Genomic DNA, 12814 nt, shown 5'->3' on the forward strand with positions numbered 1-12814 from the left:
GCATTCGATTCTTGATCTCCGCTCAGGTCTTGATCTCAGGGTCAGGAGGTCAAGCGCTGTGTTGTGCTCCATGCCCAGTGTAAATGAATGAATGAATAAATACATACATACATACCAAACAAGCAAAGGGAATAAAAATAGAGAGAGACAGCAAGAAACAGATTCTTCATTATAGAGAACAATCTGATGGTTACCAGAGGGGAAGTGGATAAGGGAATTAGCTAAATAGGTGATGGGAATTAAGGAATGCATTTGTGATAAACACACAGTGATGTATGAAACTGATGAATTACTGTATTATACACCTGAAACTAATATAACTGCATATTAATGAAGTGTAATTAAAATAAAAACTTAAAAAGAAATAAAAAGAAAAGAGTAAGTTGTATAAGTTATCTGTGTTTCATAGGAAATTAACCCCAAAAGTTAGTGGCTTAAAATATGTATTATTTCATAGTTTTCACAGGTCAAGAATTCAGGAGTGATCTCTTTGCTTTAGGGTCCATCATTACAATTAAGTTCTTCAGCCCTAGGCATCAAGAAATAGCAACTACTCTAGACTTATTGGTAAGACATCTGCATGTCAGAGGATAGGAAATAAATCCAAATAAAATTCAGAGACCTTCCACCTCAGTGAAATTGATAGGGGTCTATTGGTGTGGGGCATGTTGAAAGAATGAAGAAGGAGTGAAAAATGCAGGCAATAAGGGAACAGTAAATCTCATTTGTTTATTTTCAGGATAAACCAATTAATAAATGGTCACTTAGGATATTATATCAGTGAGTAGGTCAACTAGTTGTATCAAAGAAAATAATTTCAATTGTCCAGAAAACCTTGAGAGTTTATGAAACAAATGTGACAGCTATCTGTGTATAAATTCTAATCAGCCCCCTTTATCAACCTCTCCTTAGGTCACTTTTGCTCCTTTTACCTTGTAATAATGCACCATGTAACTCTATGCCCAGAGAACTTAACAGTTTTCAGAAGTTCCTGTGGAATTTCAGAGGATCTATGCCATGAAAACCCCCTTTTTTTTTGGTCCTCTTCATTTCCTTAAGCTAATTTAGATGGATTTTTGTTCCTACAACCAAGTCTTCACTAAAACAATTTAACAATTTAACTGAGTTATGGCTAAAAGTAAATGAAATAGTATAGGTAAATTGTGTGGAACTTAATTGGGACTCAGAACTTACACTAAGTCAGTACAATTATTGAAGGGACTAAGCTAACTGAAGCATAATGTGCAAGCAAGTGAAGAAGTGGTTAAACTGTTTCAAAACCATGTCTCATGAAGAATGGCTAAAGAAACCAGAGCATTTACCTCAGGACAAGTGTATTTTCAAAAGGTATAATACTGCAACTTTTTTCCAAATGCTGAAATCCTGTCATATAGAAGACGATTCCAAAGACACAAAAGCAGGAAGCCGTGAGGAGTTATAAGAGGATGGATGGAAGTGCTTTAAGAGGAAGGACTTTCTTCATCATTAAAAGAATTAAGCGTAAGCCAGTTTGTTAGGAATGCAGAAAATTTAAACCATATTTAAAGTCTTTACAATCCTAAACTGACAAATTTGTGAAATAAACAGAGAAAGTTGACCTTCCTAGGCCTTAGTTTCCTCTTCTGTAAAAATAGGTAGGATAATAACTGCATTATCTACCTGCAGTTGTTAAAAGAGCCCAATGAGAACTTAGAAGACTACACAATAGTCCATAAAATATAAATTGAAGAACCTCTGACTAATTAAAATCTCCATAAAAATGTGTGTTGTATAATTTTAATCCTTAAATGAAATATCTATTGAGTTTGTTAGGCACTCCTTTAGGTGTTTAAAATATCATTGGTAAAAAAATAAATATAAAAAATACATATATACATTAGTAAACAAAGTAGATAGAAGTAATTTATTTTTATATATAATGTCATATATGACCAAAACAATAGTTAATATTCTGGGCAATCCTAACTATGGTAAATTTGTAGCAAAAGCCTGGGACTCAGTCACTTTGCAAAATTAAAGAGGAAAAAAAAAAAAAACAGATGATCAGACACACTAGCAGGACTTATAAGGAAGGACTGATAAAACTAGTTTTAGAAAAAAAAGAATCACTGATAGTCTATTAAACCTCAACCTCTTACTAATTCCCTCACCCCCTTCGCCCACTACCCCATCATTAACAAGAATAGCTTTACAATTTAGCCTTCTCAATAACCCTTGCTTCATCCCCAGAGTTTGAAGACTCACAATAACATCTACTAAGGTTGTGCTTATGACCTGTTTCCTTAACCATGGACAATCTTACCGCTGAATCACTGACGTGATTTCCCCACACACACAACTCCTCTTTGAGAATTATTATTCATTTGATAAATATGTTCTGAAAGGATGCTTAGGAACTAGGCACTGGGTTCTAGGCACAGGGGGTAGAAAATGAATTGTTCTCCTTTACAGTATTTATATTCTAGACAGCATACAGACAGATGACATACAGTAAAATATAGATACACTGTGTGTGTGTGTGTGTGTGTGTGTATAGTATGTTTGTGTAAGGAAATTAACAATTTTCCTTTTTAGATCAAATCACAAGTGCATATCATCTGAGGGCTTCTCAGAATGGATCCATATACATTCTCATTCAGTAGATCTGAATAAATAAAATTTGGAAAGTAATTCTGATAGGTATAATGGCTTCTAAATCATTGTGCCAAAAAGGGAATTAGGTTAAGAAATAAAACTAAGTGAGAAAGCTTTCTCTTATACTATCCCATCCAACCTATAGTATATTAAAAAAAAACTTGGCTTATATGGCTGAATTATATAATGTACAGGATTTGTTGTTTAATTCATACTCATTTATAACACAGATTTCATCTAAAGAACTGTAATGCTTTAAGGTATCTTTAATTTTTTATGGGATGATCCAGTTTTTCCTAAATCATTCCTAATATAAGAAGAGCATATTCAATCGGAGAGCTATAACTATTATATCTCAAATCAACTTGAATAACTGTAATGGTGGGTGACATAGTCTTGAATAGTTTTACTGAAAATAGTTTTACTGTTTTTAAATAGGAAAGAGATGTAGACCCTATATTGCTCCTTCCATTCACATTTTTAAGAACACTGTGTGGCTTCTGTTTATCTTTGCTGAGAGGTGTGAAGCCTCTATGCACTGCTTCATTATTGTTACTGTTTCACTAAAAGAAGCTGACAGGTCTTTCAACATTCCCTTCTATTACCATGCATTCCAGAATGCTCAGGTTATTTTCATTCTGATGAAACTACATCACACTTGATCTAAGTTCTCCTTATAAAAGAATGAAACCAAACTAACTTTAGGTCCTAGGCTGCTTCTATTGTTCTCTTGAGATGTATTTAATCACCACGAGAGGTTTAACTTACTTTTAGGTCAACAGTATGCAACATGGCATACATTGCACAACATATGCCAAAACTACAATTTTTTTTTTCAGGTAAAGTCTCAGACTTTAAAAGATATTTAATGGGTCTAAAAAGTGATAAAGCAGCTGGATATTTCTGAATATTAGGAAGCAGGATATTATAGTGAGAAGAAATGGGCTGTGGAGACAGACATATTTGGTTTGAATCCTGGCTGTCATTTTCATGGCCTTATGCTACCATAATTATTTGTCTCATTCTTAACTATGAAATAAGATTTTAACACCAATTATTCAGGGTTGTTGAAATGTTAAGTGATGATCTATCATAAGCTCCTAAAATAGTCTTCATAATAACTATGAATATGTCTAGTAAGTAAATGAACATCTGCATGAGAAAAATGTCAATGCACGTATTATAAAAGCCAACTAAATAAACCATAGTATAAAGCACTACAAAACTACTCCGAGGTTTGTAAAACCTAGTAAAAAAAAATCTTTTAGTTACTCATCTAGTATTTAGTCTCTATCAAAATCTGGAATGACTGATAGAATAAACAAATTTATAGGTTATCCTGATCCTATCGTTAATGAGATTATTAGGTACATAATGAGTCATCCTTTCTAAACCAGACCTTTAGGTGGCCCATATATTATTATTTTCCTTCAGCTTTTTTTTTTTTCCTGGTCATTTACTAAAGTGATAGACTTCTCTGAAGGATTGATTAGAAAGAGAGAGGAACAAAAAGAAAAAGGAAGAGGGGAACGGGGAAAAGAAGAGAATAAAGAAAGACAAAAAAACTAAGATTTAGTTTAACCTTGACTTAAGAGCAAGATGAATCATAACCCTCTTTGATGAATTAGTTTTGTTTCTGTTTTGGTAGTAAATAAGTAACTAGTGGACTATGACTTTAATAAATTTAGGGGAAAAAATTCCTATTCTTGAAATGTATTTTTTCTATGAATTCACTGTTGCTTCCTTTCTAAAATCATATTAAAAATATATGATCCACCCTATTGAAGTAATACGTACACATGCACCAAAATGTGAAGCTATTCTGCTACCCTCCATCTACTTTCAATTCTTTTCTATTATTGACAGGCATTTATCCCCAAGTTCCAGTATAAAAATAAAATATATACGGTGTGAATGCATGGCTCAGTGTGTGAATGATTAGGCACTGCAGTCAAGCAGCCTTAGATTTAAATCCTGGGCCTTCCTCCTCCCTGTTGTGTGACCTTGTGTGTATTACTAAATATCCCTAACCACAGTTTCTTCATCCGTACAATGGGTAATAATAACTTCTTACAAAGTCCCTGAGAGAATTTTAAGTACATAAGTCATTTAAATTCCTTAGCATAATATCTGGCATAAAATGAACATGCAATAGCAGATTACAGTTCTTTATATTTCTTTTCACATATTCCTTTTTTGGTTAATTTTCTTGTCTTCTTATAATGGGCTAATGCAATTCATCAATATATGCTTTTGTAAGTCAGTACTTATTTTAGTTTTTAGTAGACTAATTTTTAGAGTACTTTTAGGGTCATAAGCAAAATGGAGAAGGTATAGAGATTTTCCATATGCTCCCACACCTACACATGCACTGTCCCCTCATCCCCATTATCAATATCCTCTACCTGAATGGTACATTTCTCATAATTGATTAACCTATAGTGATACATAATCATCACACAAAGACTACAGACATCAGGGTTCATTCTTGGTATTGTACATTTTATAATGACATGTATCCACCATCATGGTTTCATATAGAATAGTTTCACTATTTTAAAAATTTTACTGCTTACTGATATTCTGGAAATACCTGTTATTTAATAAGACTATTTCTTGCTTACACTCCCATTAATGCTAGCATGAAAATTTTATGATACATCCTTTTTATTTATTTGGATATTTTGCTTGACACAGGCCAACTTTCCCGTAAACGGAGGATTACTCTGCTGTAGTGTTCACACATCAGGGCAAGTATGTCACTCACACTCTTTTCTTAGAAAAAAACAAGGAAGAAATTATATACAGTAGCGATAGTCTAATTACTAGAAAAAAAGAATGAAAAGAAGTAAATGTAAATAGTAAATACTATACATAGTATATTCAATACATATATCAAAAAAAAGAAAGGAATATGGATACAAAAATGCCTATAATATTGAAGAATGAGAAAATTGGCAAGAATACCTGAATAGTCCTCTCTTGAGATAGACTATAGCAAGATAAGCTTAAAAGATTTATAAAATCTCTGATCTGGTGTGGTATAAGGGGAATGAGAAGTGAGAAGCTCATAGCCAAAAATTACGCCCTTGGTTCCTGCCAGGATGCTGAAATGTCACCATTAGAATTTTTGTATTTTTAGTAAATTACTATCAGCCTACTGTAAGAAAAAATAATTAATACTAGTTTAAAAGAATGAAAGGTAGAAAAAACAAAATAGGTGTCTAAGAAGAGGGGAGAATTTCAGGTGTAGAAAGTAATGTGTGTGTGCAAGGGAAAGAAGAACTAGAACAAGTGAGGGCAGTGATTATATCTAAGACTACAGTACAAACAGTCCAGGCAAAATTTCTCTTTCACTTAAGAAAATGACTTACAAGCCACTGTTATACCTAAGCCCTTACAAACAGAAATGTAACAGCATCCATCTTCAGTGATAACAGAAAAAGGAATCTGAGACTTCTAGGGTTGGGTAACCTTGCAAGTATTGCCACAGCTACAGTCTCCCTGATTTATGGCAATGTTAGGAATTGAGGCTGTCTCCTTTCTGAAGTACTGCAACATGCTATAAAAGGGCACTCTGAATCACAAGGCATAAAATAGCATGTCAAGGGAGGGATATTCCAAGTCAAAAATAATGGTGATAAATCAAAGCAGTGAATGTGGTATGAGGTTTTATTTTGTTAAATAAAGTCTTTGCTACACTTTTTAGTACATTCTGCTGGAAACCAAAGTCACGACAGTTACACACAACTATAGATATTTTCCTTTTTAATAAGTATTCTCAAAAATTATACACTATGCTGCACTCCAGAATTAGAGACACAAATGAGTATTTTCAAGGGATATATACATGGAATTCATTTTCATTTTTTAAATTAACTATAGTTTACCTGCAAATATATAAAGATATAAACAATATTTTAATTATTAATGCTTAGTGGACCCATGTCCCCCCATGTGTGTGTATGTATATGTGTGTTTTAATCTTTAAAATCTCAAAAATAAAGGCAGCCTGGGTGGCTCAGCGGTTTAGCGCCGCCTTCGGCCCAGGCCGTGATCCTGGAGACCTGGGATCGAGTCCCATATTGGGCTCCCTGCATGGGGCCTGCTTCTCCCTCTGCCTGTGTCTCTGCCTCTCTCTCTCTCTATGTGTATTCTCATGAATAAATAAATAAAATCTTTAAAAAAATAAAAAATAAATAAAATAAATTCTCAAAAATAAAAACAAATTTACTCTAAAAAGTTCAGTTCATTTAGTCATTGAATTAATTAAATAAGATATGAATACCAAATACTTTCCTCAAAAAACATTCTATAATATCTTGATTAAAATTCAATCTTAAAATTATTTCCCTATTAAAAACTGCTTATGTTTCAGAGCAGTTCAATAGGCTTAGTCACATGATTAGCTACTTGTGAATATTTGTAAAATTTTTATACTCAAATAATCATGGGGTTAAGATTGTCATCTGTCTATCTTGCATTTGTTTCATTCTATGGTAGACTCTTGGGTCCCAGGATTTTAAACTTACTCTTTTGACATGACCTCTAAGTCCATGTCACGTAAAAATTTATAATTTGTCTTTGGCACAGATTATCATGCTTTAGATCTCAGATCTAAACCAAATATTACTGTGACTTCATGTTCTCTCAGTGTAACTAATATGCCTGATGTTCATATGTGGAAAATTACCCCCTCCCTCCAAATACATAGAAGCCAACTGCTAGTACTCGGGAGGGTAATAAAGAAAATAGGTAAAAAGGCTAATTAATTCTTAGTCTCAAATCAGAGGTCTGAGATATATAAAAATAGAATTTTGAATGTTATTGTTTCTTATTTTACCACATACTCTATACAAAAAAAAAAAAAAGCAAAAAGTGATTTGCAAAACTGGTTCAGTATTCCATCCACAAATGTTCACCTATTAAAAAAGAAAACTGAAATCAAAATGAAAACTTATGATTTTATGGTGCAAAGGTGTGCAAAATGCCTAATGATTCCTAATGGAAAAGTGATTCACGTGAGAAGACTTTAAAATATGTTCATGCAGGAACCTGGGTGGCTTAGTCAGTTATTCCACTGCCTTTGGCTCAGGTCATAATCCTAGGGTTCTGGGATTGAGCCCCACCCACATTGGGCTCCTTGCTCAGCAGGGAGTCCACTTCTCCTTCTCTCCCTCTCCTCGTTGTTCATGCTCTCTCTCAAACAAATAAAATCTTTTAAACAAATATGTTCATGCTTGTGATTATTAAGACATCATGAAGGAATCTGGTAAATTTTCTCTCACAAACAACATAACAACAGCTTTTTCCCTTATATACAAAAAAGAAAAGTGGTATAATATAAAGAAAAGATTATGTCCTAAGGAATCAGATAACCAAAATTCCAGTCCAAGCACCTTTTTTTTTATTAGTCATGTGACCTTGGAAAGCTACTTAACATCTTTAAGTTCTAGTTTCCCAATCTGCAAATGAGACTTAAAGTTGGTGTGAGTATTAAATAACATAGTATATACAAAGCACCCGCATGCAGGAAGCATTCAATACATACCTTTTAAGAAAAGTAATAGTATCTGATTTAATTTGATTTTCTAGTAGAACTAGTAATGACTCCATATTACTACTTACCAGTAGATATTTTACAGCATATCCAAAATTAAAAGTAGTTTATGGTTACGAGTCAAGTCTAGAGTTTTGGATTCATTAACTAGTCATTGATAACACTTCTAAGTAACTAAGCTAACTGGCCAGCTAAACCAGTGTTTACATAGATGAGACACAGACACGCTAGCCTGTTAATTTATACGATAAGCGTGTATTTCAGTTTAAATCCCAAAGTCTAATTATTTATTTACCACTTAATCAAATGTTAATCAAAATGCATAGAAATTAATTTTGGGGTTTGCTTTCCATGTATATAAAATGGGACCTCATTAATATTCAAATACAGTTATAAAATAAAACCATTACTTCATATATCACTATGTTTTTAAAGTAGCTTATGGTAATTGTTTATTTAGTAACTGCAACTTAGGAAATTAGCAGAAGATAAGAGAAAATTCAATTAATCAATTTTTTATCATTTACAATCAGTTTTGATATTAGCTAGCTTTTGATCTTCAATCATTACATAAAATATATACTGCCTTTTACTGACTATAAAGTCTTAAGTTTTTGAATTAAGCTTTTACTCTACAACTTATTGTACATAACCAATGTTGCTTCATGCTTTATTTATCTTTTTAAGATTTTTTAAAGTAATGACTACACCCAATGTGGAGCTTAAACTTACAACTCAGACACCCAAAATCACATGCTGTACTGACTGAACCAGCCAGGCACTCCTCAATATCTTTTTTAAAACCACTTCTGCTAAACACAATCACCTGGTTCAATGTGCTGATTAGAACAATTTTTCACCAAGTTATTAGTAAATCACTTGCTTTTCTTTCTATCCCTCCTTCAAAAATTAACATTTATCATCCTATTAATAGATTAAGAAAAATGAGATACATATCACTTTTGCATGAACTCTCCATGACACACTTTCATCAATATGAATCAATAAGGGATCAATAGATGGTAGAGAAGTAGTGAGAATCTGGCACTTTGGTAATATCAGAACATGTAGCCATTATAAAGAAGAGAGTCCAGAAATAAACTAAAACTATGTTTGATATGGTCTAATCTATATTCAGAATAATTTTTTAATACTAAATCAAAAGAAGGTTCTAAACTGAAAATATGTCAACTAAGTAAGCTTTTGTTGTATGTACTGTAACAGAATATTAAATACCCTGCTTGTCAGGCTGCAAAACAAAGGTTGCTAAAATGAGCAAGGTTTCAATGTCCTCTCTCCAGATAATTCAAGGTGACATAAATCATTGCACAAGTACAATGACTTCTTTGATCATATTCCTCTAGCAGATTGTTTTGAAACTATTATAGCAATTTATTAGTTTTTCAAAATACACCTTAGACTTTGAAGTCATATTTATAATTCCCAGTCACAATTTGCTAATATGGTATTACTATTCAACATGTTACTGATAATATTTAACTTGAATTTAATATCTTATGCCAGTAATAATATCAGTTCAATAAAACAGATTTATAAGGTAATCATCAGCTGTTGTTCAAAATTAATTAGTTTACTGATGACCTATCCCCTTCCGAAAAGTATCTGTGATGGCCTAAGTAACATAAAACGGGAAACAACACAAATCAATAGAAAACTAAAAATTAAAGCTTGAAGGAATGACTGGTTCAGAAAATCTTTATGAATTAAGTTCAAAACTAAATTCTAAAACTCTTATTAGGAAAAGTGAAAAGTGTAATCATCCAGTTATTTATCAGTAACAATCAGGGAAGGAGAGTCCTAATTACTGTAACAGAAATAAGAAAATAGTTTGCAGGGACCCCTGGGTGGCGCAGCGGTTTGGCGCCTGCCTTTGGCCCAGAGCGCGATCCTGGAGACCCGGGATCGAATCCCACGTCAGGCTCCCGGTGCATGGGGCCTGCTTCTCCCTCTGCCTGTGTCTCTGCCTCTCTCTCTCTCTCTCTCTCTCTGTGTGACTATCATAAATAATAAATAAAAAAATTTAAAAAAAAAAAAAAGAAAAAGAAAATAGTTTGCATACGTTCACTGAATTTACAAAAAGAAAAGAGAAGTGTTGTGCTGTATATCAGTCTTACCAAACATATTAGAAAATTCTAATAAGGCAATTCCGTGGGGTAGGGCTGAATATAAGTAGAGAAATACGTAGAAAAACAAGTTGCATGAAATATGAGTCATCCAAATCATGTCTTGATTCAAGATTAAGTTGATACTCCATTTAGTATAAAGTTTAATAAACTTTAAATAGTAAATGGTAAAAAAAAAAATAAAATTTAAATAGTAACAGGAAGCTTAGGAAGAATGTAAGGTACAAGTATTCTTTGTATTATTTGAAAGAAAATGTGTCAGATATCAAGCATTTGGACACTTCTAGTAAAGTTCTATTGTAAAAGATAAATTTTAATTGTGTAAAGTTTTGTCCACTTGAATCCTTTTCTAGGCCTACAGCTACATGAAGATAACTATAGCAACTATCTTCCACAGAACTTCTATTTTTTTTCCCTGCTGAGTAATTAGATCTGCCAATATTGTTAAAGTATCAAAGTTCTATGCATTAATATGAAGATAAACCTGAATGATAATTTTTAATTATGAAAAGCAAGCAAATGTCATCTCTACCTCTGAGAAATAAAAATATGGGTTATGTAACATCTTGATCCTTATTACCTTTCTTCCCCTGACACAAAGGAGATAGGTCCATTCCCCTACAGAGACCAATCTCACATGTGTCAATGGATATCATTCTCTCTTACCTTCCCTAAGACTACACGCTTTATCAATTATTCCTTTCTCTTCTGCATCATCCTCTCTCTTATTTTTTACTGGTTCTGCTGGTTTTGAACCAGAATATTTAACATGTTCCAGTTTCTCCAATTTTTTTTTCCATGTTCTATTTATTTGCCTTTCAAATACAGATTCCTCCTCACTGTTTTCTTTTTGTAGGCAGATTTGAATTTCTTTGGGAAAATAAGTAAGAAGCATGTCCATCTAAGGACTTCTATTTTTACTTATGAATTCAGTTAATAATAGGCTAGAACCTAGAAATCAGCTGATAAATTTAGCATCATCATAAAGACAAAAAATTAGTTTACTAAAGATACATAGCAAGGATTTCAAGAGATCAGAGTGGCCATAGTTAATATCAACCTTCTCATTCTAATTATTATATATGTTGAGAACTAGATCCCTTCGCAAAGAAAAAGACAAAAACATTAAACTTATTGAAATTATAATTTTGACAATGAAAACTCTTAAATTTGTGATTTCAACAAGTGCCTGGAATCTGTTTTAACTTATGTTTCCACATTTGAACATTATTTAAATACCAACCAAATGGTTATTACTGATAAGCTTTTGAATTTCTGAATTTTACATGACTGCTTTGAATAAATATGCCTTCACTACTTTAGTTCCTTATGAACATTTTAAATGTAAATTTTACTCTTGTATAATTATGTCATTTTTAAAATGTGTGACTTTACATACAAAATGAAACAATATGTTTTCTGGGTTGAGATGAGGTCTTACTCAAAGAATGTTCACTAAGAAAAAGAAAATACAGTAGAGATAGACTTAAGATTCAATTTAGAAATGCAAGAAAGATAAAGAGTGATTTGTGGGATCTACACAGAACTTGAATCCCTGATTCCAGTCTATTCTTGATATGAATCCCAGACTTTGGAGGCCATAAAATTCTTCCATAGATCCTCCTTTAAAAAAAAAAAAATGTTGCTTGGAAAACAGAGAATCATAGAGGAAGGGAGGGAAAAATAAAATAAGATGAAATCAGAGACACACAAACCATAGGAAACTCTTAACAATAAAAAACAGTTGCTAGAGGGGGATGCAGTAACTGGGTGATGGGCATTGAGGAGGGCATTTGATAATAACGAGAACTGCATGTTATATGCAACTGATGAATCACGGAACTCTACCTCTGATACTAATAATACACTAAATGTTAATCAATTGAATTTAAAATTAAAAAAAAAAACTGTAAGAAAATGTTTCTTGAGAGCTTGGGAAGATGGCAACAGAGTAGGAGAACCCTAGACTCATTTCATCCCACAAACACAACTAGATAATTATCAAATCATCCTAAATACCCCAGAAACTAAAGGGAGAGGAAGAGGCTAGCTAGCTATATCAAAGAAGGTAGGAAGTACAGAGATTTGGTTTAGGAGAGAAATAGATCAGAGGGTAGAGGGCTAGAGGGACAGGAACACACAAGAACACTTCCCCAAAGCCATTGGTTTAGGAAATGAGAGGGGCTTAATTTCATGGTTTCTTATAACTAGCAGGGCTTAAAGACTGGAGTTTTATTATATATTTATTTTGATTTTATTTATTTTTTCATGAAACACACAGAGAGGCAGAGACACAGGCAGAGGGAGAGGCAGGCTCCCTGCGGGAAGCCTGATGTGAGACTCTATCCCAGGACTCCAGGATCACGACCTGAGCCAAACGCAGATGCTCAACCACTGAGCCACCCAGGGACCCCAAGACTGGAGTTTTAAAAGTCAGCAGGCTTGGTTAGGACAGAGCCCTGAAGGCATTGCACTG

At 33.2% G+C, this 12814-nt stretch overlaps 1 protein-coding gene and 1 long non-coding RNA gene across 12 annotated transcripts in view; one reads left to right on the forward strand and one right to left on the reverse strand.

Annotated features, from left to right (window-relative positions):
• The window catches only part of LOC144316026 (uncharacterized), a 524958-nt gene that overhangs the window by 401803 nt on the left and 110341 nt on the right, over positions 1-12814 (reverse strand). The gene's annotated exons all lie outside the window — the stretch shown is intronic.
• The window catches only part of LOC144316062 (uncharacterized), a 63171-nt gene continuing 53629 nt past the window's right edge, over positions 3273-12814 (forward strand). The window contains exons 1-2 of the long non-coding RNA XR_013381860.1: positions 3273-3473; positions 5332-5388. This is a non-coding gene — a long non-coding RNA (uncharacterized LOC144316062). The remainder of the gene's footprint in view (positions 3474-5331; positions 5389-12814) is intronic.

This window comes from Canis aureus, chromosome 1, assembly GCF_053574225.1.
Source record: "Canis aureus isolate CA01 chromosome 1, VMU_Caureus_v.1.0, whole genome shotgun sequence".
Lineage (NCBI taxonomy): Eukaryota > Metazoa > Chordata > Mammalia > Carnivora > Canidae > Canis > Canis aureus.